This window comes from Odontesthes bonariensis, chromosome 24 (assembly GCF_027942865.1).
Source record: "Odontesthes bonariensis isolate fOdoBon6 chromosome 24, fOdoBon6.hap1, whole genome shotgun sequence".
Lineage (NCBI taxonomy): Eukaryota > Metazoa > Chordata > Actinopteri > Atheriniformes > Atherinopsidae > Odontesthes > Odontesthes bonariensis.
Genome location: NC_134529.1, coordinates 7,575,960 through 7,603,910, shown reverse-complemented (window position 1 = coordinate 7,603,910; position 27,951 = coordinate 7,575,960).

Below are 27,951 nucleotides of genomic sequence, written 5' to 3'. Positions count from 1 at the left end.
ATTGGATTAAGATGGCATAGAAAATAGATGGATAGATGGAAAGATGAAAGGACAGAACATTTAAAGAAAGTGATAAAAAAATAAGGCAAGGCAATTTTATTTATAGAGCACAATTCATACACAGGGCAATTCAAAGTGCTTTACAGCTACATAAAATCACAAGAAGGCAATAAAACCATTAAAAAGGAATAAAAAAAATAAAAGAAAGAAATTAAAAAAGAAAGAAATTTAAAACCCATTAAAATAATCATTAATTAATTAAAAAGTGAAGAGTGCAGATAAAATACTTTCAGGTGTCATATGCACAGCTAAATAGAACTGTTTTCAGCCTGGATTTAAACATTGTCAGAGTTGAGGCCTGTCTCACATCTTCTGGAAGACTGTTCCAGATTTTAGGAGCATAAAACTGAAACGCAGCCTCACCTTGTTTAGTCCTGACTCTGGGCACCAGCAGGAGACCCCTCCCTGAGGTTCTCAGAGCCCGAGTTGGTTCATACGGCTCTAACATGTCAGAGATGTACTTTGGCGCTTGACCGTGAAGAGACTTGTACACAAGCAGAGCTGTTTTAAAGTCTATTCTCTGAGCGACAGGAAGCCAGTGCAGAGACCTGAGCACTGGACTAATATGGTCGTATTTCCTGGTTCTAGTCAGGACTCGAGCAGCAGCGTTCTGGATGTACTGCAGCTGTCTTACAGCCCGTTTAGAGAGCCCAGTGAGCAGGCCGTTACAGTAGTCTAACCTGCTGGAGAGAAACGCATGGATCAGTCTCTCTAAGTCTGGTTTAGACACTATTCCTTTGATTCTGGCAATGTTTTTTAGATGGTAAAAAGCTGCTGATGTTACAGATTTAATGTGGCTGTTAAAGTTCAGGTCTGAGTCCAATATTACCCCGAGATTTCTAACTTGATAGTTAGGTTTTAGAGAGAGAGTCTCAAGGTGACTGATAACACTTTCTCTTTGTTTCTGTGGGCCACAGACAATGATTTCAGTTTTGTCTGAGTTTAGCTGGAGGAAATTGTTTTGCATCCACACACTGATCTGGTCGATGTTCGCAGTGTATCTACAGGCCTGTGTTCTCCTGCCGTCAGTGACACGTAGATCTGAGTGTCATCTGCATAATTGTGGTAGGACACATTATAGCTGCGTATTAGCTGGCCTAGTGGAAGCATGTACAGATTGAACAATACGGGTCCCAGGATTGACCCCTGGGGAACCCCACAGGTCATAGCCATTTGGTCTGAGACACAGTTACCAATTTCAACAAAATATTTCCTGTCCTCCAGATAGGACTTGAACCAGTTTAAAGCACGACCAGAGATTCCCACCCAGTCTTCTAACCTCTGTAATAAGATCGCATGGTCAACTGTGTCAAAGGCAGCACTCAGGTCCAGCAGAACTAAGACTGTGACTCTACTTGCATCTGTGTTCAGGCGGATGTCATTTGTCACCTTGATCAGAGCTGTCTCAGTGCTGTGGTGGGGCCTAAAGCCTGATTGGAAAGTATCAAAAGCATTGTTAGACAGGAGAAAGTCACTAAGCTGTTGGTATACAACTTTTTCTAGGACTTTGCCTAAGAATGGCAGGTTTGATATGGGCCGGTAGTTGTTCAGTACTGTGGCATCAAGATTGCTCTTCTTTAGAAGAGGCTTACTGACAGCAGTTTTTAAGGCCTTTGGAAATGTTCCAGTCTGGAGTGAGATGTTGACTAGATGAGCAAGTTGTGGTAACAAACTGCTCAGCACAGACTTTAGGAATCTAGTGGGCAACTCATCAAGGCAGCACGTTGATGAACTCAGACTGCAGATGGTCTCTTCGACTGTTTTGTCAGTAACAGGTGTGAAATGTGTCAGCTCTAGGTGTCTAGCTGGCTGCAGAGTAGTTATTTGTGTTGTGGAAATTATTGCATTTTTAATGCCTTGAACTTTGTCTTTAAAGAATATTGCAAACTCATTACACTTGGATGTAGAAATGAGTTCTAAAGGCAGTGAAACTGGAGGGTTTGTTAATCTGTTTACTGTAGCAAACAGGACACGAGAGTTGTTACTGCAGTTTTTGATGATTTCAGAAAAATAACTCTCCCTTGTTCTACGCAAAGTCTGGTTGAACACACATAGCTTTTCTTTCTGAGTCTCATAATGAACCTGGAGCTTTGACTTGCGCCATTTCCGTTCGGCTCTCCGGCACTCCCTGTTCTGTGCCCTGACCGACTCTTCTTTCCTCCATGGCGCCCTTTGCCTACTTTTAACCATTCTAACCTTGACAGGAGCAATGGTATCCAAAACATTTAAGAGACTTGATGCGTAAGAGTTCAACAGATCATCATCATCAGAACACCAGAAATGATGTGTGGCTACATCATTCTTTTGATTCTTTTGATTCTATTGAAGATGGAACATGAATTGCATTTCTGTATATATTAATGGCATTGGACCGAGACCAAGACTAGTTCTGATAAATAAGCTATACAGGTTCCAGGAAAAACATCTCCGTAACACTGGCCCCACACAGTAAATGAATGAACCAGTGGCCATTCCCAGTGGGTATTTCTTGCTTTCTTTCCTATTGGTCTGAAACCTTGCTGTTGTTACACAGTGTTGCTCTGCCCTATCAGCATTATAAACACATGCAGTATCAATTTATTTGGTACAACGCCGCAATCATTGATATGTTTTCCCCTGAGAAACAGGTGTGTGGCATGAACATGTGAGAAAAGTGTGAATTGTGCAAGTTTCATGATCAATGTGTGAGAGTTAGGAGCACTGGTAATGTGTAACCACACTCCTGTGTTAGTTTTGTCAACAGGTATCTGATATTGCAGCAACCGGTGCATCAGGCTGCTGATGCAGACCATCTCAGAGACGCCACAGGCATGACAAAAAGAGAGTAACTGATGCCCTCGTATGAGAGCAGCTTTCGTAGCATCTTATGCAACTGTGATGCTATCTTGTTAACAAAATCTGGCCACAGATAAACACACATCAAAGTACTCAACTTTACACTTCCTGCTACAGTTACTGCTCCAGGACTGCATTTTGCCATGATATCACAAAATGGACATAAAACTCTCCAGAAATCTTCATACTTTAAACATTATTTTTACAAACCAAAAAAATCTGGAGATGCATTAATGAGGCAGTTCCCACCATGAAAAATGCATCTGATTCAACCTGTTACATAAAACAAACCTCTTAAATTCACACAACCTGGTTGTCTTTATGGTTAGTGAGAATCATTGGAAACTATCAGAGGACTCACACAAGCACAATCTCTGAGTAAGGTATGGATTTGGCAGAGGTATTATGCCAGCATGTTTAATTTATAACGGTTTTCCTTCTTTCTGATCAGAAACATGAAAGAGAGAGTTTTGCCTGGAGAAATAACAAAATGGCTGAGATCATCAATAAGCTGACAACACTCGTCTGCCTATTCAGCAGGTAGGTGCAGGGAGAAAAAGAAAAAGAAATGCCAGACTTCATAAGGACATTTTATTTGAATGGCTGTCCATGCAGTATTGCTCTATTAGTTATATTTGTATGGTTTTATTCTTTTATGTGGCATTCATGATTTTGTTATGTTTCTGTATTGCCCGGAGGAGAAAACACACATAAAGAAAAGGCTCACCACAGGTGTGAAATCTCTACGTGCAAAACAGACCAGAGCAGATACAAAGTATGTCGGTCACATATTTAATCTTTTTTGCCTGATAGCAGATAAAAAGAATTGTGTTTTATTGCTAAAGAGAATTACATTCTTCACAAAGTCTCTTTTATTCAACACTGATATTTAGTGAGATTGTTTGTGTTTTACTGTCGATAAAAGACTATTCTAATAAAAAAGTATTCAAACCTGTCACTTACTGCTTACTTAAAACACAATTGTTAGTAATGTGAATAAACCGTACACACTATGAAAATGTTTTTTCATTGTTCTTGCTCAACCAGGTTGGATGTGGAATATCAGTGGACCACTATTTTCATTTTCCTCAGAAAAGACCAGGTTTATACTTGGTTTAGGCCACTCCAGAAGGCAGTTTTTTATTATCTAATTAAGGTTTTTAGGTATTTTTTCTTTGCATGCTTTGGCCACTGCTCAGGTTGTACCTCAGTGCCTCTTACAAAATGAAGTTAGGATTTTATCTTGAGTTTTAGAGCAGGCCCACACCTCAATCACTCATTCAAATACCTTTTGATATCTTAGCCACTCATCCAACAATGTTTGTCTCATTATCTTGGCCACCACCTCCCTTTCCCTCATCCATTCATTCATTCATTCATCTATCCATGCTCCTTCTCCCTTATTCATCAGCCTCATCCCTACCCTACTCATACCTCTTCATATCGATTCATCTACTCTACTCTCCTACTTCTCACTTTTTCAGGCATCATCTGGGTAGTCCACAGTCAGCGGAGGTTAATGACTTCCTGAGATGGAACCCACATTCCCTCCAGGCCCTTCAGATTGTCTTTCATGCGACATGATTTTGACTCCTCATTAAACCAGTAAACTTGCACTATGGTCTTTGCAAGTGAACCCCTTAATGATAAAGCAGGAGATGGATGGTGGGTGTAGAATTGATGTTACAACCTTGAAAGATTCAATCCATGTCAATGAGACAGTAACTACAGTAAATATGTTTTAATGTCTGTACTAGAATTAGATTTTAAGCTACTTGTTCTTTTCTTGAGTAATTGTACTCAGAGCTTCATTATTCTACCACTTCACCACATTTGCAATGGAGATGTTTTTTAAACTGTATTGACTTGCCAGATTTAGTTGTTCATTATTTTAGATTTATTATGAATACACAGAACGAGTAATACGAGTTTGAGACCAGGGTGCCCTCTTAACTTCTCACAAGATTGAAAGTTTCAGTAAATGTTCAAATTATTTGATCTTTTAGAGCTTTTTAAAAAATCATATTTATGAGTCAGATTTTTCAACTAGCTCCACCTCCAGCAGCTAAAACGATAATCTGATATATATTGATGCTTGCATATTACATATTGAGAGATTAATCTAATGATATCAGAATAAAAAAGTATATCAGAGAGATTATTCCAGTACTTTGCTTTCATTCTTTAACTGCATTTTGGTACTCGATGTGCTGTTTCTTTTTTGTTGTGAATAACTTGACCCAGACCAGGATAAACAACAAAAAATGGATGGATAGATGTAATGGAGTCTTTATTGGTATATTTGCTTCGTTAAAGGGTGCAAATGCCACCACTGTCTGCTACAGCGTAACATGAATTTAGGTCAATGCTTCCAGAAATGAGGGATGGAAATCTGTAATCCCTGCAGTTATGTTAAGGCCCCTCTGTGAGCATCACTGCCAAACCACCCTCTATCCAAATGAGGGCAAGGGAAAAAGTTGCCCTGCAGGTCACCATGCTGCAACTCTCCATGCCATCTCGATGCTGCGATCTATTCCTTTCATAACAGGCTATTAGCCCGGCTGAGTCAAAGTGCAAACTTCTTGGTTGATTCATGTCATCGCTAGCTTGCATCTCCAGCCAGCATTGGCCTCTGTGTGTGTCTGGCTGTAATGGTGAAGTCATTAAAAGTTAATCAGAGATGCACCATTGCAGCAGAGTGGGAAAGAATTGCCTCTGTCAGTGGCTCCAGGCACAGGAAATCATACCAGAGAGAGGGAGGGAGAGAAAGGCAGTGATAGAGACAGAAAAACACAATGAAGCAGACAGGCTGAAAGAGGGAGGGAGAGATTCTCATACTAATGAACCATCACTTCCATGTCTCAGCCGATGCCCTCCGAATCCCAACATCTGTCCCACCAAACCAAACCTCATTATGACACTCCTCAACTAACCCCAACCCACCACCACTATACACACACACACTCATAAATGCACTCACACTCTAGGTCACATCTTGTCGAATCGCTAGGATATGGTGGGAAAGTCTGCCCCACTGTAGTTGTCACATCACATCTTCAGCACGACGGCCAAGGGCATATGCATGTGGGAAGTGTGTGTGTGTGTGTGTGCACTTGTCTGTGTGTGAGCGATGTGGGTGGAGGTGGTGGTGGTGGTGGGGTTCTAGGTCTGGGGCTGTGCCTGAGGGCCTCGCCTGCGCTACAAAAGACTCCACTCAACTCCGGTTAGTCGCCCTCACTAGCATATCAGCACTGACGGACTGCACACACATATAAATACCCACATACTCACACACGGTCATTACACTCCAGTTAAACTTGCTGTGATTAATCTTTTCGCCTAACTGATAAACAGCTCTGTGCAAGAGCAGACGGGAGGCTGCAACCACACCGCAGTGTATGATCTGTGCAAACTAAACTGGCTATTGTGTTTGCTTTGCATGTGTCAGTGTGTTATCTGCAGCTTTGCACCCGTGAACACATGGGAAGCAGCCGCTGAATGTGTGTGAATGTGTTTAGGTGTGTGTGTGCCACGTGCTATCACTCTCTTGCTAGGGGTGACAGGTTGGTTGGGGACTAATGCAGCGCGACGGAACTGAATGTGGCCTCGAGCAAAGCAGCTGCCTGCAGCCAGTCCTCATCTGAGCTGTCAGACGCACACACAAACTCACGCTAGAACCCATTGCAATGGAAAGACAGACTTTCGGATCCACACACACCATAAAAACACTCATGAGCATTATAACCCCGTCACCCCTACTTTTCTGCTTGTGTGGATTCAAGATGATAATGGCTATGTCCGAATGAGGCAGTGGACACAACATTCAGGGTTTGGTTGGTTGGACTCCTGGAGACCCACTGAAGAAGTCTAAATAATAAATATATATCATAATAAACATTTCTTTAAAAGGATTTTAAGTCAAATTCTCCTAACATATTGTGTTTAAAGTGTTGCACATCATCAGTGATAATCAAAGCTCTGCTGCACGCTCTACTATAAGCTGATTTATTGTGCTGTAATATATGGAGAACAAATAATGTTTTACTTTCTTCTAATTTTTACTTTTCTGTTACTCTTAAGTAATCAATCAGTAATCTATGTTACCCTAACTTTGGTGAAATTGAATGTAACATAATACAACAGAACAGTGCTTCAGTGCTTTTAAGACTTCAAAGTAGGCTACCTCACAATGAAGCCACATCTAGTGTTTGTTACCAGTTAAACCAAAGTGTGAGTTTTACCCTTTTATTTTACATTAATACAATTTACTCGTGGAGCTGAGTCCATGTAAAGTGATTTGAAAAGGTAAACCTTCAGGATACACGCATACTTTTAATAAGGAAAACTATTTTTCTTGCTTTGTTGAATTCACAGGCCTGTTAAAGTACTAAAGGATGGTGTGATGTAGCAGAATAAACATAGTAACACTTAATGCCATAAGTTACAGTTTGAATCAATTGTATAACAATCAGTATAAATCACATAAAATATGTTAGATTAGAAAACATTGTGTTTTACAATGAAAATAATAGTTAATTATACACTGTTTAATATTTATTCACCTTTTCTTTTTCCAGAGGAGCATCATCGTTTTCCTCCTGAAAGATTCATTGATATAAATGGACTCATTTTTTTTCTTTTTATCTTTTACAAATACATTTCATAGCAAAGGCACTGAGGGCGAGGGGAAACTTTTCAATAAGCTTTGAATGATTGATACAATCAGTTGGCCTTTATCGGTCTGTTAAAATGTTAAAATCCATCTTTTGGTGTAGGCAGAATGTTTGAACTCTTCACCCTTCAGTTGTTACACCATTAAGTTCCCCTTTGTTTGAAGAAGGTGGAAACATATCATCATTTTCTAAGACATAAAATCTGGGTTTAAAAGATATAGAAGCTCACATTCACAAGCTCATAAATGCTCATAGCTGGTGTTTCCTTTTCAATGTATGCTCTCTGGGTCCATTTGCAATGTTTGAATAAATCTTGTGGAAAGACTGTTTTTTTTTTTTGTTTAATCTACAACAAAATTACAAATACAGTGATATAGGTGTTTCTCACAATTGATTTAAGAGCCATTGTTCTGTCTTTTCCATTGACTGTGTAAAAGAAGTGTAAGTGGTAACTGTGGCATCACCCGTTGTTTTGATTACTGCCATTTCAGAGCTTTGACTTCAGCGTTTTGCTGTCGGTATCTTGGATATTTACAGCCAGAGGTGACAATATTTGGAAGAGAGATCAATGGGACTTGAACATTGTTACCAGACTGATCAGAAAGAGTGAATATAATTGAGGATGGTTCATGAAAAAATGTGTTTCCTGTTATATCTGAGAAGTTGATCTTATTTTAGTTTATTTTTTCAATGTTTTTTTAAGTGTAGGAATTAGATAACCCTCTGTGAAACTGCGCTTTTGGGCCTCACTTTTAGCTACATCCATCTTTAATACACATTATATGACTCACGTGTTTCTAATAGACAGCTCACTTTTTGGATCAAATCTTAAATATAAGTTGCTGTAAATGCAAAAAGCCAATTCTCGTACTTTCACAATAATGGTAAATTGTGCATCCTTAAGGAATAACAGGTATCCTGTTTAGTACAGTTTTTGCCTCAGGTGGCTGAATATGAAAAGGAATGTGTATTGTTACTTCTAAGCAGTGGACTCCATGGAACAGAAGTACAATGAGAAACACACTATCATTCATAAATACCCTGCAACATTGCCTCCAATGTTGCCCTTGGCCATCAGGACCTATTCCCCTTTTTACTTAGAATCTCTGCTTGTGGTCGACCTATATTTAGCCCCTTGGGACCTTAGTGATTATACAAATCTCTCCAGAAATCCACTATTCACTCCACAGGCTTCCACAAGTTGGCAGCCGTCTATATGGTAGAACAAAGCAGGTTTCCCTCAGATGGCGACCAGGAAGTGTGTGGCTTTGTTTGAGTTTTTACATCTCAGATTAAATATTGAGATTGACAGGATGTTATTTGCAAATCTCTCAGTTAACCAGGCTTGGATCAGAAGAAAAGCAGTTTATTCTCTGCTCATTCTTTATGGGCTCTTCTTTTGCAGAGTTTGGGTTTAGAAAAAGAGGATTAAGATTTACTCTCGATGTGATCAATACAGCAATACCTTAAAAATAACTTTCGCCTGAACCGCTGCTCTCACATTGTAGTTTCTCACACTTCTCGTTGCTCTTCAGAACATTATAATTACTTCTTGTTGTTTTGTAAAATGGGGGGCAAATACATCGCTTTATTGGGGCTGACGTTCAACTACCCCCATGTTTACATCAGAACCAGGGTGGTTGCCATGGAGATGGAGGGCCCCTCTTAACTGGTGCACTCAGGAATAATGCATTGTTGAACAGTGCCTGAGGCTACGCACACACACACCCATATACACACACTAATCCTTAACATCTGCTATAGCGTATGTGTATATAAATGTGTGTGTGTGAGTGTAAGGTGGGTGTATATGTGTGTTTTTGGATGCATAAAATGCACATCAGTGCTTCACTTGGCCAGTACATTGATAATGTGAGTTAAGGTGGACATTAGGTTCAATGGTATTTGCCTTCAGCAGTATGCACACGTACTGTACAGTATCCATGTGCTTGTGTATAAATTGGTCAAAGTCATGGAGGGAGTGAGGATTGACATTTTCACACTACTGGTGCTCCCTCTAGTGGATGGATGTGATCCTCGCTGCTTACACACGTACACACTCAAACACGCACATGCACGAAAAGAAGACGGAGAACAAAATTAAAACAATGCAGGACAATTGGTAACTTAGATATTTCTGTTTACAAAACAGTGACTGTACAGGCTACAGATCCACAAGTGGACAAGGAAACATATTCCTCTGGTGGAGGAGATCTTGCTGACTGTCAGTGTGGAGAAGCTTTCAGTGACTTATTCAGGAGTCCAGACAGATCCTGTTGGGAATCAGGTACTCGTCCTGAGGCACTGTACCTGCAATAATTACCCTGCTCTGGAAATAAGTTCATAAGGGACTTACAGCCTAGCTACAAAAAGCACCCATAATATGGGGAGGCTCCAAGGATAGAACATACTATATTAGCAAGTTTCAACTTGCTTCTGTGGAAAAAAAAAAAGTTTATCTCTGCTAACTGCAGCGGAAGTGCAGAAAGAGGCAAATGTGAGAAATGCAGAGCCTCTTAATGGAGAGATATTTTAAAAGTATAATTAGATTTTGAAGTGTGGCGTACATGGTGCAGGAAATTAAAAACCTGGGTCAAACTCCCTCGATGGAACCAGAGAGCAGAATTAAACTGATTCATTCACAACAAAAGCTGTTTAACAAGGATAATTGCTCCTTGAGATTCGCAAAACTTCGTTTTTTATGCATGCAGGCTACATTTAGGGGATTGCACTCCTTGTTTGGATCTTCCCAGAATCAACAAAACTAATGTGTGTGTGTTTCTTTGCCAACATTAGGTACCTCCTTTCATGGCAATGAACCTTGTTTAAATTTGAATGTGAATTTGAATTTTAGAGGATAAATGAGGGAGGGGATGAGGGGTGAGAGGAAAAGAAAGTGGGGAGAGAGAGAGAGGTTGTCAGTTGCCTGTCTGTGTTTAATGGAGGTCCCTGGTGTCGCCCTCAGGCTCCTTCACTTCACAATTAATGGAGTATCTCTCAGGGGAAAGCTATGCTTCTCAATAACACCTACACACATATACACTGACACACACACACATCTTGCAATAAACCTTCTGGTTGAGCTGAACTCTGCTCTGGAGTTCTGTCTCAACTTAAGACCCATCAGCCAACTTTGTGCTGTGGGTCCTGCAGCACCACCAGCTGCACGTTTGTCTCCTCAAACCTTGAACTGGGTCCGTTTGTGCCAGCCCCACAAGCCGCTGCTCTGAGCTCCACGCTGGTAGAGATGGGAGAGGGGGAGGTAGTGGCAGTAAAAGATGGTATAGAGATGAGAGGAAGTAAAGGGAGGAAGGAGTGAAGCGCTTTTTCCTCAGAACTCAGGGTTGATTATATCTTCACTCTGATCTGTCCGCTTTGGTTTTTCTCCCAGATCTGCAGAGGAGCAGCTCCCGGTGTAGCTTCAAGAGTATGTGTTTGTGTGCGTATGATTATATGTTTGAACCACTCAAAACACCGAAAACACTTTCATATCATGGTTTAATAAGAAGACAATACAGTGCAGGGTTAGAGGACTACATTTACCCATAAATATCTGTGACCTCAACCTCCAACTGCTGAATCCAAGCTCAGTTCAACCTTGTATAAATATCACGCCCACAGAGGTCATATTTGCCACTGCAGCTAGTGAGTGTGATTTCTTTACAATGCAAATAGTTTCCAGTCTAATGATGGAACCGTAGATCAAGAAGGAATCCATTGCGCTGTGGATCACATCTAATTTTTCATTCAAATCTATTTTTAGGACTGCGTACGCATAGTTCAAAAGACATAATTTCACCTCTGTTTAGCTAAAGTCTAAATTACCAGCACGGATATAGAAGGCCAAATAAATGAAAGCAATTGTTAGACCTCTAATATTGTTTCCTCATCCCCACTGGCCTACAGGCAGTGCAAGAACCTTTGGGTGATGCACAGGTTTTATTGGCTTAATTGGTTTTATTTGTTGCTCTTGTGAAGGTGTGGATACGAAGGAGGCTTTGTTAGGCCTGCAGGCCCTCGATTTTAACTTGATCGTGGTTTCTTTTGTCCAATAAAACTATCATAGCATTTTAAACTCTTTGTTAGGTCTTTATTTTATGTTGAAGTGCACGAACCAGGCTTTAACAAGTCTGATATAGAATGCTGTTTGTTTTTGGGTTTTTTATTCATTACTTTTGTTTGGACATTCAGTTTGTTAAAGGTGTCATCTTTCCTTATCAGTGAACGGTAAATGGTAAAAGGCGAATACTTCTAAAAATCTTACAATAAATAGCTTCTAATCATGTTTCTTCATGTAATGCCAGACAAACGTGATGAAGTCTCTGTGACGGTAATAGCATTTGTTGTTTTTCGGGTTTGTGATGTCAGTTCTTGATAGCAGTGTTCACAGATGCACTGCACCCATACTGATCTATTGTTCAAGTTCAACATCTTTGATTTTAACAACTCACAATAATAAAAACCTCTATATTTATACATTTCTCAACCCACACATGTGTAAACAACTTGTTTTATAAGTGAGATAGACCTTTCCACCACCTTGCATGCTGATATAATTTGCAAAAGGCATCATAGTGCATGCAACCAAAGGATCTTGACAAATTGTTGGTACATCATGATTTAGGAGTGAAGCCAGGGTCTTTGATGTCTGTGGGGAGGTTGGAAGTGTGCTTCCAGTTAAACTGACAGTAACAATATTAAGGTTTGAATCCAAATTAAGTTTAAAAGGCATTATGCTTTTTATCCTTGAATTCAAGATTATCAATCTTTACAGAGGTTTACAACAATCCATGACAATCACTAAGACTAAGGACAACATTAAAATTATATTTCAAAAATTTAGTATGATGAAAAGGGTTAAAATACATGTATTCATTCTGAAGTATAAGGCAAAATATAAGCTTGAATTTGGGTTTATATGAGCCTGGGGTAAGGGTCAAACTTTGATTCATGATATATGGTTTCATGTCTGTTAACTTTGTTTTATACAAGATTAAAACATTAGGATTTAGTTTGAATCATCTGTTAAGTAATTATTAGACTTCTATCAAAAATCTGGATTACACTAAAGATGGTTTGAATCCATCAAAATGAGACCAGAAATTGGCATAATTGGTGACATTAAGGTTACTTTTAATTTAGGGCTCAGTGTTTATGATCACAAATGTATGCATTACTTATGATTATTATCATGATGAGCTCTTTTTGACACCCTGAGATAACTTTTCCTGCCAGTCAGCCACCTCTGGGTGTGTGTGTGTGTGTGTGTGTGTGTGGCGGCCTCAGACTGGTGAGCTGCAGTTGATCACCTGGACACTGTCTTTTTTTTTCTTCTTTTTTTTTTAGCAATTTACATATTCATCAGATGACTCATGAATATTGATGAGCTGGCTGCGGGCGCATTGGGTGCCCAGTGGCTGCAGGGCATTGTGGGAAATTAGCCGCATCACTAATTGTGATCCACAGCCCCTCGAGTGTGTCAATCAAACGCAGGAAGGATGATACTTTCGGGGGCACCTGTAGCTCCAAATATGTATGCATGAAAAGATGGAGAGAAGAAGAATGAATGTGTGTGTATGCTTGTGCATGCATCCAGGGCCACAAGACCACTCTGTTGCTATAGTAACCTCTACCATCAGAGCACAGGAGGCTAAGGCCCAGGATCTTAGAGAGAGTGATGGAGTGAGGCTGAGAAATGAAATGAGCTATGGAGACACGATGATATCTGTCGGTCTGTCTGTGATGCACTGGGGTACTCAAACAAAGACATTATACTTTGTGAGGAAGATAAAGGGCATACCTGCTTTATCAGGTCTACAGAAACAGGATTTCTTATTTATAGTGAAGGCTTCTTTTTTATTTTTGAGGGTGTAGAAGGAGTATTTCATACTTCCTGTCGCAGACCGAGTTATGAAGCAGCCCCCAACATTATTTCTATAACTTTCTTTGCAGTTTTTTTCTTATTAAATTTGTTGTTGTGATGGTCTAAGTGTCCATGTTACAACGTAAAGGCTGGTAAAACAGATTTGCAGGATAAGTGTGACATGCCGTGTTTTTACTGTCACAAAATCATTCAAAAGCCCAAACCCAAAGATGAGCTGAAGAACAAGTAGTCTGTGCAGCTAAAACCTGACAGAACATCTGTTGTCATAGCCCCAGTTTTAAAGAGTTTTAAGATTGCCCAGATTACATCTCACTGGCAATAGATAGACGTGACTACAATTGATAAATAAACTAGGGCTGTCAATCAATTAGAATATTTAATTGCAATTGAATTACGATAATCCATTGTCAATTGCAAAATCAATCAAACTTTTAATATATATATTCTCAATGGACTTTAAAGGGATATTTTTTTTATACTCTTGTCGACATAGGAAGAGCAGACAAATATGCTTGCTTTAGGCAAACACATATTATATTTATTCTTGCAACAATCTAGAAACAAACAAACCCAACAAATGCTGTACGGAACATTCTTCAGCACAAAAAATATGCCAAGTTTATTGTTGTTACTCAAACCCAACAAGCAACAACAGAAGGACATATTGACCTGAATGTAACATTCTTTCACATGAGAAACATTCACACTTTAAGAACATATTTGTACACAATATAATAAATTATAACATTATAATATTCTCTATTGAAAACTACTCAGTGTTGGTCTTTAGCGACAGGGAATGGGGATCTCTACATTAGCCATGTGTTTTGCTAGCAGGTGATGTTTAAGACTGATAATGCAATTCTATCTATCTATTTATCTTGCCATCCACAAGATTAGACTTCATACCTTGATTTCCTGAACTATGGGAACCACATTCACAAAATGTGCCATTGTCTTAATAATTAGTGGCGTTAACAGGGATTTTCGTTAACTCGCTATTAAAGCATTAATATAAAACCCATGAAATATCTACAAAAATCCACTACCATAAAGCTGATCTTAACACAGTTCTCTGATTAACCACATGCGTCCTTTATTGTATTCTTTCTGGGGCCGTAAATTCCTCAATTGACAGATCTGAGTCTAATCTGAGATGTTTCTACACATTGCTCCATCTCCGAGGTGCATAATAAGCAAACACAGTTTTCCACAGATATGTCAAAGCCTGGGATACATTAAAAATCAACCACGTGAGGTACAATAGCCAGCAACAAGACCTGAGACAGAAGTGGTAACACAGTTAAGCTGTAAGTCTATGCTTTACAGACAGAAATGTACCAGGGCTTTCTGCTGTGAAAGGTCAGTGATAACTTACCAACAACATAATAAAGAATACAATGATGACGGAGAGGATCTGCTTTTACAGAAATAAATTCAGTAGTGTAGGGAACACTGAATCAAGACCGTGTAAAATGGAGGCTAAAGGAATATACGCTTAAGTTACAAAATGAAGTTATAAACAGAAATGTAGTTTCCACAATATTTTTGGGGGCATTGAAAGTAAGTCATGATTTATTTCTGAAACAAGATTTTTCTTCTACATATAAAACACAGAAAATACCATCAGATGTGAAAATGTTAAAATCCTCATGCAACAAGATGCAGAGAAGGCCGTAAACTTTGTTTTATAGAGAATTTTAAAAATGACTTCAAACTCAAGGGAGAAGTTTGTTAAACCTGAAATGCAGGTTGAAGCTCTTCTCTGCTGTAGTGGGACGTGTGTTAATTACAGTGTCATCTACACAAAGATGTATTAATGCTTTAATGTGGGTTTTTAGCCACATTGGGGTTTTTAACAAGTTGATTTTGCTAAAAACGACTGTTTTAAGGCCTTCTTTCTCCAAATTGTTACAGAATACGAACAACCGTAGGAGCAGTTGGTGAACTGCCAGTATGTGAACCAGGTGGCTTATTGATATAACAAAACAATCACTCAGGCACATGATAGCATCAAAGAAGAAAACCAATGAATACTCATCCAAGGTCATCCACTCTATTTTGGAACAAGAGGAAAATCACAGTTCACTCACAGTTCAGCTGTAAGCTGAAACTAAGGTGTCAGCAAAAAAAGAATGGTCGAATGAAAGCATCCATCAGCAAAGAAGAGTCTTGTGTCAAATTGGAAACATCTATTAACAAAAGCTGTAGCCCCCAGAAAAAGGAATGACTGTCTGAGACAGAAACAGAACCAAACATACAACATCCAAAACAGGAAGTGAGGTGCTCCATATACAACAATCATGCTTTATAAAAATTCACTAATTCAAAAGTACACTAGAAAAAGAAATAGGTAGCACATAAATAAGTGTTCAACTCATAATTTGATTTACACAAGTTAATCATTCAGGGTTAACTACGTTGCTGATAGGATATAAGGTCACAACAAATAACCAAATTATATATATTACCCTTAACTCATGTCTCCCAAACATCTGTAAGACATTTTTTTCTTGTCCATCATTACAATTCCAACAGAGTTAGAAAAATGTAATTGGAGCAATAAGGTAAAGAAATCAGCTTCATAGGCTTTCTGGCCCTCTATTTCCAGTGTGTGATCTTATGTCGTCCTATGAGGGAAATGCACCAACACTGGTTTTGCTGGTCTTTATATGAATTACGGAGGCTTTTTTTTTTTGTTTTGTTTTCATTTTGTCATCAAGCAGATGCTTTTATCCAAAGTGAGTCATAAGTGAGGATCAACATTCAAGCTTCAGTGCTGTAAGAAACCCCGGTCTAAGTGCTACATTGTTTTAAATCTATTCAAATGACAGCAGAGCAGGTACAGCAGGTACAAAGTAAGTACAGAAGTGTAAGTAAATGTAGGTGTTCACAACTTGTCTGTACAGATTTATATCTTCAGGAGAAACCAACAGGCTTGGTGCTGAAAGCCACAAAGATGGAAGGGAAAGTACTGTTGTATTAATGAAACAAAGATTCACAAGCCTCATCCTTTAATCCTTTATCATCATTAAAAAAATGTACATAGTTTAAAGTCTGCTTTATTAAATCTTCAGAAAGGTGTGAATACAAGAATTTGTTCAAACAACACCTTCTGAATTAAGAATAAGAACCTGCTGTTCTGCCTTCATTATTAGTCCCACATATTGACTCATACCTCTTGTTGTGAGGATGCACAGTTCATATGTTTGGCGGGTTGCAACATTTACATGTGGACATGCTGTAATAAACAATACAATAAAATACACATGGGATTAAACAATATGCATTTCAAATGCCATGAGTAAGATGACCCCTCCATAACACATTTATACCTTGTGTTCAAGTATCTCCAACCATCTTTGCTTCCTCTGTGTTTCTTTGTACGTGAATTTACTGTAACAGTTTCTCCTTAACACAAACTTAACAACCACTGAGATTGTACCATTTTGAAAAACTGCCAAAAAGACATGTCAAAACACAAAAAAACCCAGAATGACATGTGTTAAAGATGTGCTAAAATTACACGCCATCTTGCATTTCTTAACCACTTGATGTGACACCTTTTGACACACGAGTGTGTGTCTCAGTGTGTGCGTTCAGGGACAAATCATTCAGCGTTATTTCACCACATCTCTTTTGTTTTCATTTGAGAGGAAGTTTTCAGAACTGCCTCTTTATGAATTGCATGGCCCAGTGTTGGAAGTGCAAGACACAACAGAGTATTTCAGGTGAGTGAAGTCATTAATATTTCCTCTGTATCAATATCACTGGTGGAATGGTGTGTGCAAAAGTGTGTGTGCCTCAGATTGACAGGTGGATGATCTCAGTGAGTGAAGCACCCTGGGATCGACTGCATAATCAGGGAGACAAAGGAGCAGAGGAAGAGACGAAGAAGACTGTGTGTGTGTGGGAAAGAGGGATGATAGAAGCAGAGAAGTACAGAATAGTAAAATTCCCAGAGGTGAGAAGGGGTTGTGTGCTCTCGTCTCTGTTTATTTCCCTGCATTCGTTTGAAATGGTTTGTGTGTGTGTATATGTTTCTCTAGGTCTGTGTGTATGTGTGTGCATGCTAGTGTATGTAAACCATCAGCCTGTGTGTGTGTGTGGAAGTTGTTTGATGGTTTGCAACAGTAAATAGGTTCATTGTGAGAACAGCAAAGGTTTCACATCAGGAGACTATCCTAATTATACAGGAGCAGTCATACACACACATCCATGCCCCTCCGTATATGCTCATCTCAGTGTTGTTGTGGTGTGTTTTTTGTGTATTGTGGTGTGTGTGTAATGTGGGTGTTTGTCTTGACATAAAGCAGCAAATCTGTGATCTTAGGTGCATGTGTGTAAGCCGTGGCTGACATCTTCGCTCGCTGTTACACATTAAACAAGCATTCTCTGGCATCCAATGACTTAAGAGAACAGCGTATAAACGGCCGACCACATGCTCAAAGCTGGAGGAGTCCGTTGTAATTGATCAACTCTGCATGAAGTTTCACAGAGTCTCCCATACCTCTTTATTTACTTTGGCTACTGTTTCATCTACTACTCAGATCTGCCTGTGTTACGTCTGAGGATAAACAAAAGCATTACAGGCCAAAAGACAACACAGTGAAGCAGCTGAATTTTAAAAGAGGGGGAAATCAATATGTCTAATGGCAGTCTGTACGTGATAAAGCCAAATCAGTGATGTTTGGTTATGCTGCAGGAATAACGGGGCTTTTTTTTTGTTTTGCTTTGAGAGATGAATATTTGATGCGCACAATTTTGTCACAGCATGGATGTACTTATGATGCTAAATGTTGCGTTTTAAAATAAAAGTCAACCAACAAGTTTTTCAATTGTAATGACCATATGATTTATTTATTCATACCATCAGATTAGATCCATAACAGCGTCCTGTAAAATGGTGTCCCTGCAAGCAGCAGGAGGGCAGGAGTCTTATGAGTGTTTCCACATTTGAACCGATGTTATTCTCAAAACTTTCATTGAACAAACTATGAAGTCTATTAATGATAATACTTTGTTAGTGTATACTTTGTACTTCGTTAGAATTACAAAGCTATCATTGTTAGGGCTAAAATACACGACCATCACCCACATGGACACCTTTTTTTCAGGCAACATATTCTGTGAATGTAACAAACATATATTTCATGGGGTCATATTTGAATGAAGAACAGTTCCATGTAAACATGTCAGTTCAGTTGAAATTGTACAGAATCAAATTTCTCAAAGTTCGACTTATAAAGGGGACTTTAATTACTACTGTATATATACACATTAATTTAGATCCAAACTGGCCTAGATGCTCTGTGAAAGCTCGACACTTTCGACACTTTGAGGGCTTTGACCCAGAGATGATAGAAGAATAAAGTGCACTGAAGAAGAAATTGGTAACAGCAGAAAAAAGCTACAAGGGATAATATGCCTTTCTTTTGTAAAAGCCATATGAACAAGCTGAAAAGGGGTACATTGCCACCAATCAAAGCAGAGTTGGACCTACTACCGTCAGTAAATAGATTCCACTCTCATGCTTGTATACTGGGACCTGGCGAACAGTCCAATTTCATGGCTAAGTCAAACTATAACTGTAGCTTGACTTGTATGTATTTACAGTAAATATACAGCTTTAGAGATATATCTGTGTCTTTTATTTGGTCGTGACAGATACAAACAGATGGTCCAGAATATAGTCCTCTCTAAATTGATGAATTGACTGTTTAGTGCAGGCGCCTGTAGCTGACATTGTTGCCCATAGCTGGAGCCAGACTAACCTTTTCCCTCTGTTCTGAGTCTTTGTACTAATCTAACCAGCTGCTGTTTGGAGCGTCATAATAACTGTACTACAGTGTGCCAATCCTCTGATGTAACTCTTGGCATGACAACAAAAATATCCAAAATTTGCTTTTTTATTCCATTAACCTCTTCCAATATGAAACCCTCTTTCCTGAATGCTGCTATATTTTTCAAATGTAACCAATATTTTTGTATGAATTTAAGCATGCTACATTCAGATCAGGTTCCTCAAAGTTTTGGGCTGTACTCATATAATGCTTTTCTAGTTTAGTTGACCACTCAAAGCACTTCTACGCCACAAGCCTCATGCACAGTTCAGTGTCCTGCCCAAAGACCTCGGCCCGAACCTCCGACCTTCTTATCGGCAGATGACTATTCTTCCTCCTGAACTACACCTGACTCCTCTTGTTCTTGATATCCAACAGTTCCTGTGACGGACTTATTTTCCCGAATTGCCTAATTTAATTGATTACTTGTCAGTTGTTAACAATGGATAACAGATAACTAACTCCAAATAAACTCAGAAGAGACAGTATGGATGGTTATTGCCCTTGACGGTATGATTGTGAAAATAACGCAACAAAGTGGCTCTTTCTGCTCTTCTTTAAGTAAAGTCTAAGACATTTTGGTGTTGTTTTTGATAAACCGGGGTCTTTACATGATCATTCTAAACAGCTGGTCTGAAACAGCTTTTTCCACTTGAGGAACATTTCAACTTTAAGAAGGCTGGTGTTGAATAATATCTAGGAGATGATTATCCATGCTTTTATTTCTCTTCATTTAGGCTACTGTAATAGATATGTACTTGACAAACTTTTAACTACACTGGGGATTTTTTTATAACATGTTTTTTTGTTATAATTTCTTATCTACCATCTTTTTAAGTCTGTTTAATCATCCTAATATTTTTTATTTATTCTGTTGTTCCTCTTTTTAACAGTTTGTTAACAAAGATTGTTTAAACAACCTTTTGTTACTGTACTGTAACAAGATGATGCCTCTAATCAGATTGTCACTACTCGCCTCTGACTGTAGAATAAAAGACCGAACAGCTACATATGTATCAGAATATTGTTGAAGGTTTGCCTTTAGTGTTTGCTTTGACTTCTTTGGAACCCAACCATGGAAACAAACAGAAAACATCTCAATTCTCATTCCTTCGCTATTATTCTTGCAAATGTGTGAGTCCACATGGGTTATATTCTCTATTCACAGCTGTATTCCTCTTTTTTCATTTGCTTGTCTGATGAAACATTTATTTGATTTGTTAAATTTCTTCAAATGTATGTACACAACTCCTGTGAGTTTAAATCTACATGGAAACGGACCATATAATTTACAGTATAAAATCAAGGAGCTTTTTAACTCGTTCTTTCGACTGAACAGCTCTTGAAATGTAACAGTAACACAAAAATGGTTCCTGGCGGAAAAACTACCAGTTGCACCTTGTTTTTAAAAAAAAATCCTTCTTTCTAAGGCCCAGTGCATAGATTTGCTTTTACTGTTAGTTTTTCCCTTCTCCCAGAGTTCACATTATGGAAGCAGACTTCGGTGAATGTTCTTTATCAGTTTTTTTTTTTTAAACATAAAACCTAATGAGTCTAGAACAGCAAATGTGTTTAATGAAGGACAGTCTTTCTTGTTCTTCCTCAAAAACTGAAATTTTAAAGTTGTTCACTGCATAAATTTCTTCCCTCTGCTTTATAATTTCAATCTTCCAGATGCTGAGTTGTGTCCGTTGCATTAATTGAAGGTCATATATGAAATCCCAGCCAAGATGAATACACTGATTAAGGAACCAAAGTTTTGATGAGTGTTTGACTCAGAGTTTGTTTCCCCTAAAAAAGAACAGAAAACACAAAGATCAAAGCAAATGTTCTCATTAGTAGATTTTATTCAAGTAATTTGAATTACAGACTGTTCTCAGTTTAATTTCTTATCATTCTTAAATCACTCACAACCACTCCATATAAAGTAACAATGCTAAAGGTCAGAGCTGCTGCCTGGAGGATGTCATGACACCTTTAGAGCTCGTCTTCCAGCCAGTCTTGTGCGGTCTTCTTAACATTTCAAGTTTTCTGTTTCTCGTCCTGAATAATAAGACCACTTTCCTAGTGACACTCGCTCAAGAGATGTTCAGCTGAATACTGAATGAGGAAAAAGGAAGAAAAAAATAAACTCCAACCTGTATTCATCCGTCTGGACTGTGGGTTGATAAACTGAAAAAGAACGAGTGGCCAGATCGTTTCAATCTTAAAGATTTTCTTTTAGCAGCAGTCTCAGCCTCTACTTCATCCTGCTAATTCAATGTACACGGCACAAATCGTCTCTCACACAAACACGCACATGCAACATATATTCAAACAGCGATGCTTTAAAAGATTACAGAGATTACACAGGAATTACACGATCAAAGTCATTGAACCTACATCACCCTCCACCCACTTGCATGTGTACACTTACTAGCTTTGAAAGGGAGATAGGCCATGAATCAGTGTGTGTGTGAGTGTTGGTGTGTGTGTGCCCTCTCTTTTCTGCAGGTTAATCTCCCCTCAGGCTGCACTGCCAGAGCGGCGCACTCTGCTGGCTGGGACAAAAACAGCAAGGCATGAAAATACTAATGCACCACAATAACAATGTCTCGTCTTTAATTGTAAGATTAGTGCACGTTCTTAAAAAGCATCACACATCCAGATGTGAAGGTGAATGCAAAAGCCACAGAAAAGCGGCCATAAATCTCTGACAAGTTATTGGAATTTCAGCAGATATCTCTCCTGCTCAGAAACTAATCCTCTTTTTGATTTCCCCAAATCATTGTATTGATTATGCATGCATCTCAGTTTTATGAGTATTATGACTTTAACTGGAATGACAGTTAAATCTCCAGACAGGACTTGGAACAGGAGTTAATTAAAAAAGACTGAATAAGGAGATCGAATGGACATACCGGGTTCAATTGGCCTTAAGAGGCAAAGAGAAAAAGGAAGCATATTTTGCAAGTTATATTCATTTTTGTGGTTTCTGCCTTAATTTGTCCATAAAATAAAAAGAACACAATTCATTCTGTGTCAAGGGCTGGTAAATAATCATCTCACTACTTTTAGGGGGACACCAGCCAAAAATCTTTTGGTGTAAACTCAACAAGTGATGAAGTTTTTAGTCAGGAAACAGCTTCAAAAGAGGCCTCAATTCCCACATCCACATCCATGCTGTGGCAATAAAGAGTCAAACTTGTTGGCAGAATTCATGTGTTGATGCAGCTTTTTGCATCTGACTCATCTTATACAACTGCCAGTTGTGGGAGTCCTTGCATTATGAGATTATCCAAAAATCTATTTAGAAACAATATTGGATCCACTATAAATGAGCGGTTATATTCATTGCCAAATTCTATAAGAATAACTCCCATTGTACGGAGAAGCAGTCCTGAATTCATGCTCAGGTGCCATATTCTCGTAAACTGAAATTGGCAGCAACGAAAATGAATTAAACTCTCAAAGATCCACTTAACTCTTGGCATTGAACCCTCCATTCAGAGGAAAGACTGGAGACACTAAAAGCAATACGATACATGCATATTATTATTATATTAGTGTTATTATTAGTATACATATTTTAGTACTGACCAATTTTAAGATACACATCATACAAACATAAAGGGTGCATTATCTTTCTAAAGTAAGAAATGAATTTCCTGATCAGTTTACTGCGAATTTACCGCATGTCATATTGATTATCTACATATTAAAAAGCTGCAGCATCTCAAAAGAAAAAGAAAAGCAGAGAGGAAGAGGAGGAAAAGAGATGATGATCATCTGAAAGTAAATTTAGCTCTTTCCTCCCATTTGCACATTACAAAAAACACTAGAAGGGAAATAGTCAGAAGACTTTTAGCTTTCGTGTGATCTTCTGGAGCACTTCAGAAACTCTTGAAAAGAGAAGTTAATGAACATCGATCGACGCGCGCGCACACACACACAAACACACCCGTGCAGCAGGCTCACTAATCCAACAGCTGCTGAAGTTAAGTTTTAGAGATCAATTTTACAGCTTCGGTTCTACACGGGTGATGGCTGTAATCGTTTATTAAAAATACTGTTAATCATTCACCGTGCAGAAGACCACTAATTGATGGCTGGAAAGAAAAAGAAACCCTCAACAGAAAACGTTTTAACAGATAATAGGTTAATACTTAGATCTTTCTCTCCTTTTTTAAAAAAGACCATTTTTTGTTGTTTTTTAAAAAAAAATCAATTCAGTTTTCATAACAAAAAGCTCATAATTTCAAAACCCAGAGGACTTGTTTACGTATATTTTTTTGCCATAGGGCCAAGGATTACACGACCAATATCCAATATGTTTGTGAGTGAATGTCCGTTGGTAGCAGATTGGCCTTTTCTTCAGTTTTTCGCAGCAGATGACACGTGGCTGACCTGGATTGGACTACTGAACTGACTTCAGGAGTAATTACAGCGACAAAGAGCGACAATTAAACACGCTAATTGGCAACGAAAACTGACAACGATACCCAGTGGCCGCCTCTTATACCAGGTAACCAAAGCACGCCTGTTATTCCCGCATTTTTTTGGTATCCTTTCCTTCCTGGAGAGATGCAGAGTCCTTGAAGTACCCTGAATGTCCTGCGGCTCCGCGTGTAGATGGGTGGGGCGAGTTGGGTGTCACCCCGGGGGCAGATGATAATTAAAACATTATAGCATGTGCATTTGACAAGGCATGAGTTATATTATGTGATATTTGTTTAAACACTTGTGCAATATAATACATCTAAAGAAGTGTAAAAATGATGAATAACTGACAATCAGGACTGAGTTTTAACGCGTCTTGTGGTGTTTTTCTCCCTGACTGCCAGCGACCACCTGTTTCCTGCCTCCTCTGCTCTCCTCACCTCACGCGCTGCATGGGGAGAAATTAATTTACTGCAAATCTTGAGGGCTTAAACCAAGCAGTGACGCCCCGGCCCCTCCCTTCCGCAAACGATAAGTAAATCCCCACAATTAGCAGATCCATATTAGCATATTAACCTGTGCATCCTTCCGAGGCGCTTCCTCTATGTAGGTCAGACACCATTTTCTTAATTACTTTTGCTGTTGGTGGAGGACAAACATCTTCTGGGCCGTTTGTGGCTTCTTTCATTGTGTCAGACGTTATTTTGGCTGGAAAGTTGCTGACTATACACACTGACCCAGCCAGGCTAAAGGACCGCATTAACGGACGCTCATGGCCATATGAGGCCGGTGTCTGACCGGAGCTGATTAAAACTCGTAAACAAGGCCAACACATGTGCAGATATATGGGACGCTGACACCATTGTGTATTTTCTAAGTTGTAGTTTACCTCTGACTCCAAACTGATTAGAAGCATGGCTTGTTTTCATTGCACGTGTAAATAGAATTTGTATGTGGCTTGCAAAGCGAGGAGGTGGGCTACACATTTGCAGTTGCCAGTTGGCCTTTTTAAGCGAAGCATGGATCCATTTCACCCATTTACTGCAACTTCGCTTGCTCTACGTGTTAGAATCTGACACAATATACCTAAAGTTGTCTCAAAGCCTATAAGGGGATTACTGCTTACACCGGCAGTATGAGACTAAATGACTGCAGGCTATATAGTAATCTATTATGGATACGTTGGGCCCACTATTAGAGCATTTAAACCAATTATGCTTAAGCATGGGAAATTTGGTTCTTTTTAAACAGTTTGAACTTTCTAATCTAACACAATAAGGTAGATTTGACAGTGAATTAAAAGTTGCATCTTCAGCAACTTCCAGAGGACTAAACGTAACAAATGACTAATTGAGAACCGTTAGAGGGGGTCCTACCTATCTGTCATGATTAGGCTTTTTAAGCTTTTCTTCATGAAGAATTCATGCAAATATTGCCGTGAAACTACAGAATTAGGTCACAAAGGCAATCAAGTGTTCAAATGCCACACAAATCCTAATCTTCTGCCTCACCATGCTGTCTTACTGCCTGACTCTTGCCCCCAAAATATGACGAAGGGGTCCCCTGTTCCCCACAGGAGCCGCGGTCCATCCAGAGAACCTTGGGGCTGATCTAAATTCTCCCCTCTGGGCTGTACTGTGCGGGGATTTCGGGCCTTGCCTTGCCTCGTCAGGCGGCAGATGGACTGGCTCCTGTCCGGAGATCAGAGCGCATCTGCTGCGCTCCCAGACCCACTAAAGCGGGGCCATTGGTCGGTGTTAAGCCCTATTAGGATCGTCTACCGTGCAACTGGTGCCTCGGGTTGGTGGTGACAGTGGCTGCACACCCTGAATACACACAGCTTTTATTTATTCAGCATTTACCACTAAAACCTTATGACATTAAGAAAAAGGAAACCAAATCTGATTCATGGGTTCAATGATCTGTTAAGATACTGCTTAATGGGGTGTGCAGGTTCAGCGTCTCTTCTGGTTGTAGAAAAATCTCTAAACCGACCTTAAATGCTTTTGTTTTCCTCTCAACACACAAAACTATCCAAAATACTGATAATAATGCAATAGGAGGCTGGTTAAGCTGCCACTCTACTGTCAACATGTTTTCCTGATTTCCTGCTCAGAGTTTGATCAAGCCTGTACACCTTTAATTGAAAAATAAGAATTAATCATTTAAAAGATGGTCAGTTTTTCTTCAAATCAGAAAATCTGGATCACATTATCACTTGCGGCACCTTAATTGACACTAAAGCTCTTTTCTTGCTCTCTCCATCTCTCTCTTTGCTCGGTGGCCTTCCCATTCATCCCTCCTCCTCCTCCTTTCCTCCCTCCCTCCACACCCTCCTCCATCCCTCCCTCTTTCGTTTTCTAATACCTGCATGCGACAACCGGCCTTCACCGGTCTCGTCGTTGCAGAGGTTTCACGTCGAGCCTCGAGGCAAAACAATCGGTATCGGTTAATTAAAATATAAAAGGCCTTGAGAACTTTTTAAAAGAGGCTATTTAAGGGGGCCCCTGCATCACCCGTTTCTCCAGCAGGGCCGTTTGTGTTCCATGAGGACTTCAGATATGACTGCAAGACATTAGGCTAAATAGTCTTGATCAAGAAGAAAGAGGAAGCTCTGGTAGAATATTCAATCTCGTTGGGGGTGTTTCTTCACTATGTGACCAACGATAAAGAGGAAACAGTTAAAAATATGGCACCAACCGAAGAAAAATCAATAATCTGCTGATAAGCACTAATGTCTCTGATTTCTAAAAAAGAAGGGAAAAAAACGAGGGGTTTTATATATCATTATTATTACTATCATCATAATCATCATCGTCGTTATTATTATTATTATTACAACCGATTAGGACTGAGATAGAGACGCATGCAGTAACAGATGGGAGGGAAATAGTTACTTAATTAAAGTGCAGAGTCAATCTCGGCGTCCCGGCGTCAGCACGGTCACAGTCTGCACTTTATTAATATCAGGGAGTCGCTTTGGTTGCAGTTACAGCTGGGTAGAAAAAAAAGAACATCCAAAACAAGACTGATTAAGGCTTATCTCTGCTCTGAGTTATTGCTCCCCCCCACCCTCTCTCTCTCTGTGTGTTGGCTGGCTTGTTTTTGAATGGCAGAAAATCTGACAGACAAGAATAACTCTCCTCTCCTCCTCCGGTTTCTTCTCCTTCATTCCCCTTTGCTCCTCTTCAGGCTCAGTGCCGAAGTTCTGGCTTCGGTTTTTACGTTTTGTATCTATATTGCTCTCCGTGTGGCCTAAGGGCAAGTCAATGTGTGTTTCTGTGTATATATTAAGCTTGTCATAGCCTGGATTTTGACACAAACTCTGTGGCTCTGTATCTGTTACGATCTGTTATCCTGTAAAACCTTTATACGTGAGACTTTGAGTCAGGAAAGGTATTTGATTTGATTTTAACCTTTGCCCCCCCCGATAAAAGCCAATAAGCGTTTGAAATAAATGTAAACAAAAACACATCTTCTGCCATCTTTTTCTACAACACCATCACGGCTCCGTTCAGCTGGGCAGGACCACCCCGAGGGCACGCGCTCAGGTGAGTTACAGCAAGAGGAAAAAGGCAGAAATGGAGGAATAGTGAGGCGCTGTGAGACAAAATTATTCAACAATAATACTACTAATAATATTAATAATAAAAAAAAAATAATGATAAACAATTGTCATCATCCCATTTTCGATCCAAACATGCACGCGCCTCACACTACTGATATTCAATGAGAAAATGTCTGGAACTGGTTATTCACAAAGGCACCATTCATTGCTTCCCCTCATCCCCCAAAGAGAGAAAAAGGAAAATGTTACGGATAAAAAGCTGTCTTTTTTTGTTTAAAAGAAGGGAGGAAAAGCTCAGAATCACTATCATTAGCATATTTTTGTACTAATATATTTGATTAAAATAATAAACAAGCCATTTAATCTGAACTGGGAAAAATACATCCCTAATTGAGCAATAATAATTCATAACCTCAAACAAATCTGGTTCAATCTTTTTACATCGAATAAATCTGTTGGGAAAATATAAGCCTCAATGCGTTTTTGTTTTTTTTCAAATATTTTGAAACTTAAAATAATATGAAACCACCTTAAATCAATTAATCCAAATGCATGCAGAAAGAATTGAAAATATCCCCTTGGAAACTGAAAACCCTTTGTTAAAGCTCCCTAAACTCACTAAAGCTTGCAGGAGAAATAAAAGGAAATCATTTTGATAATGATCTAAAT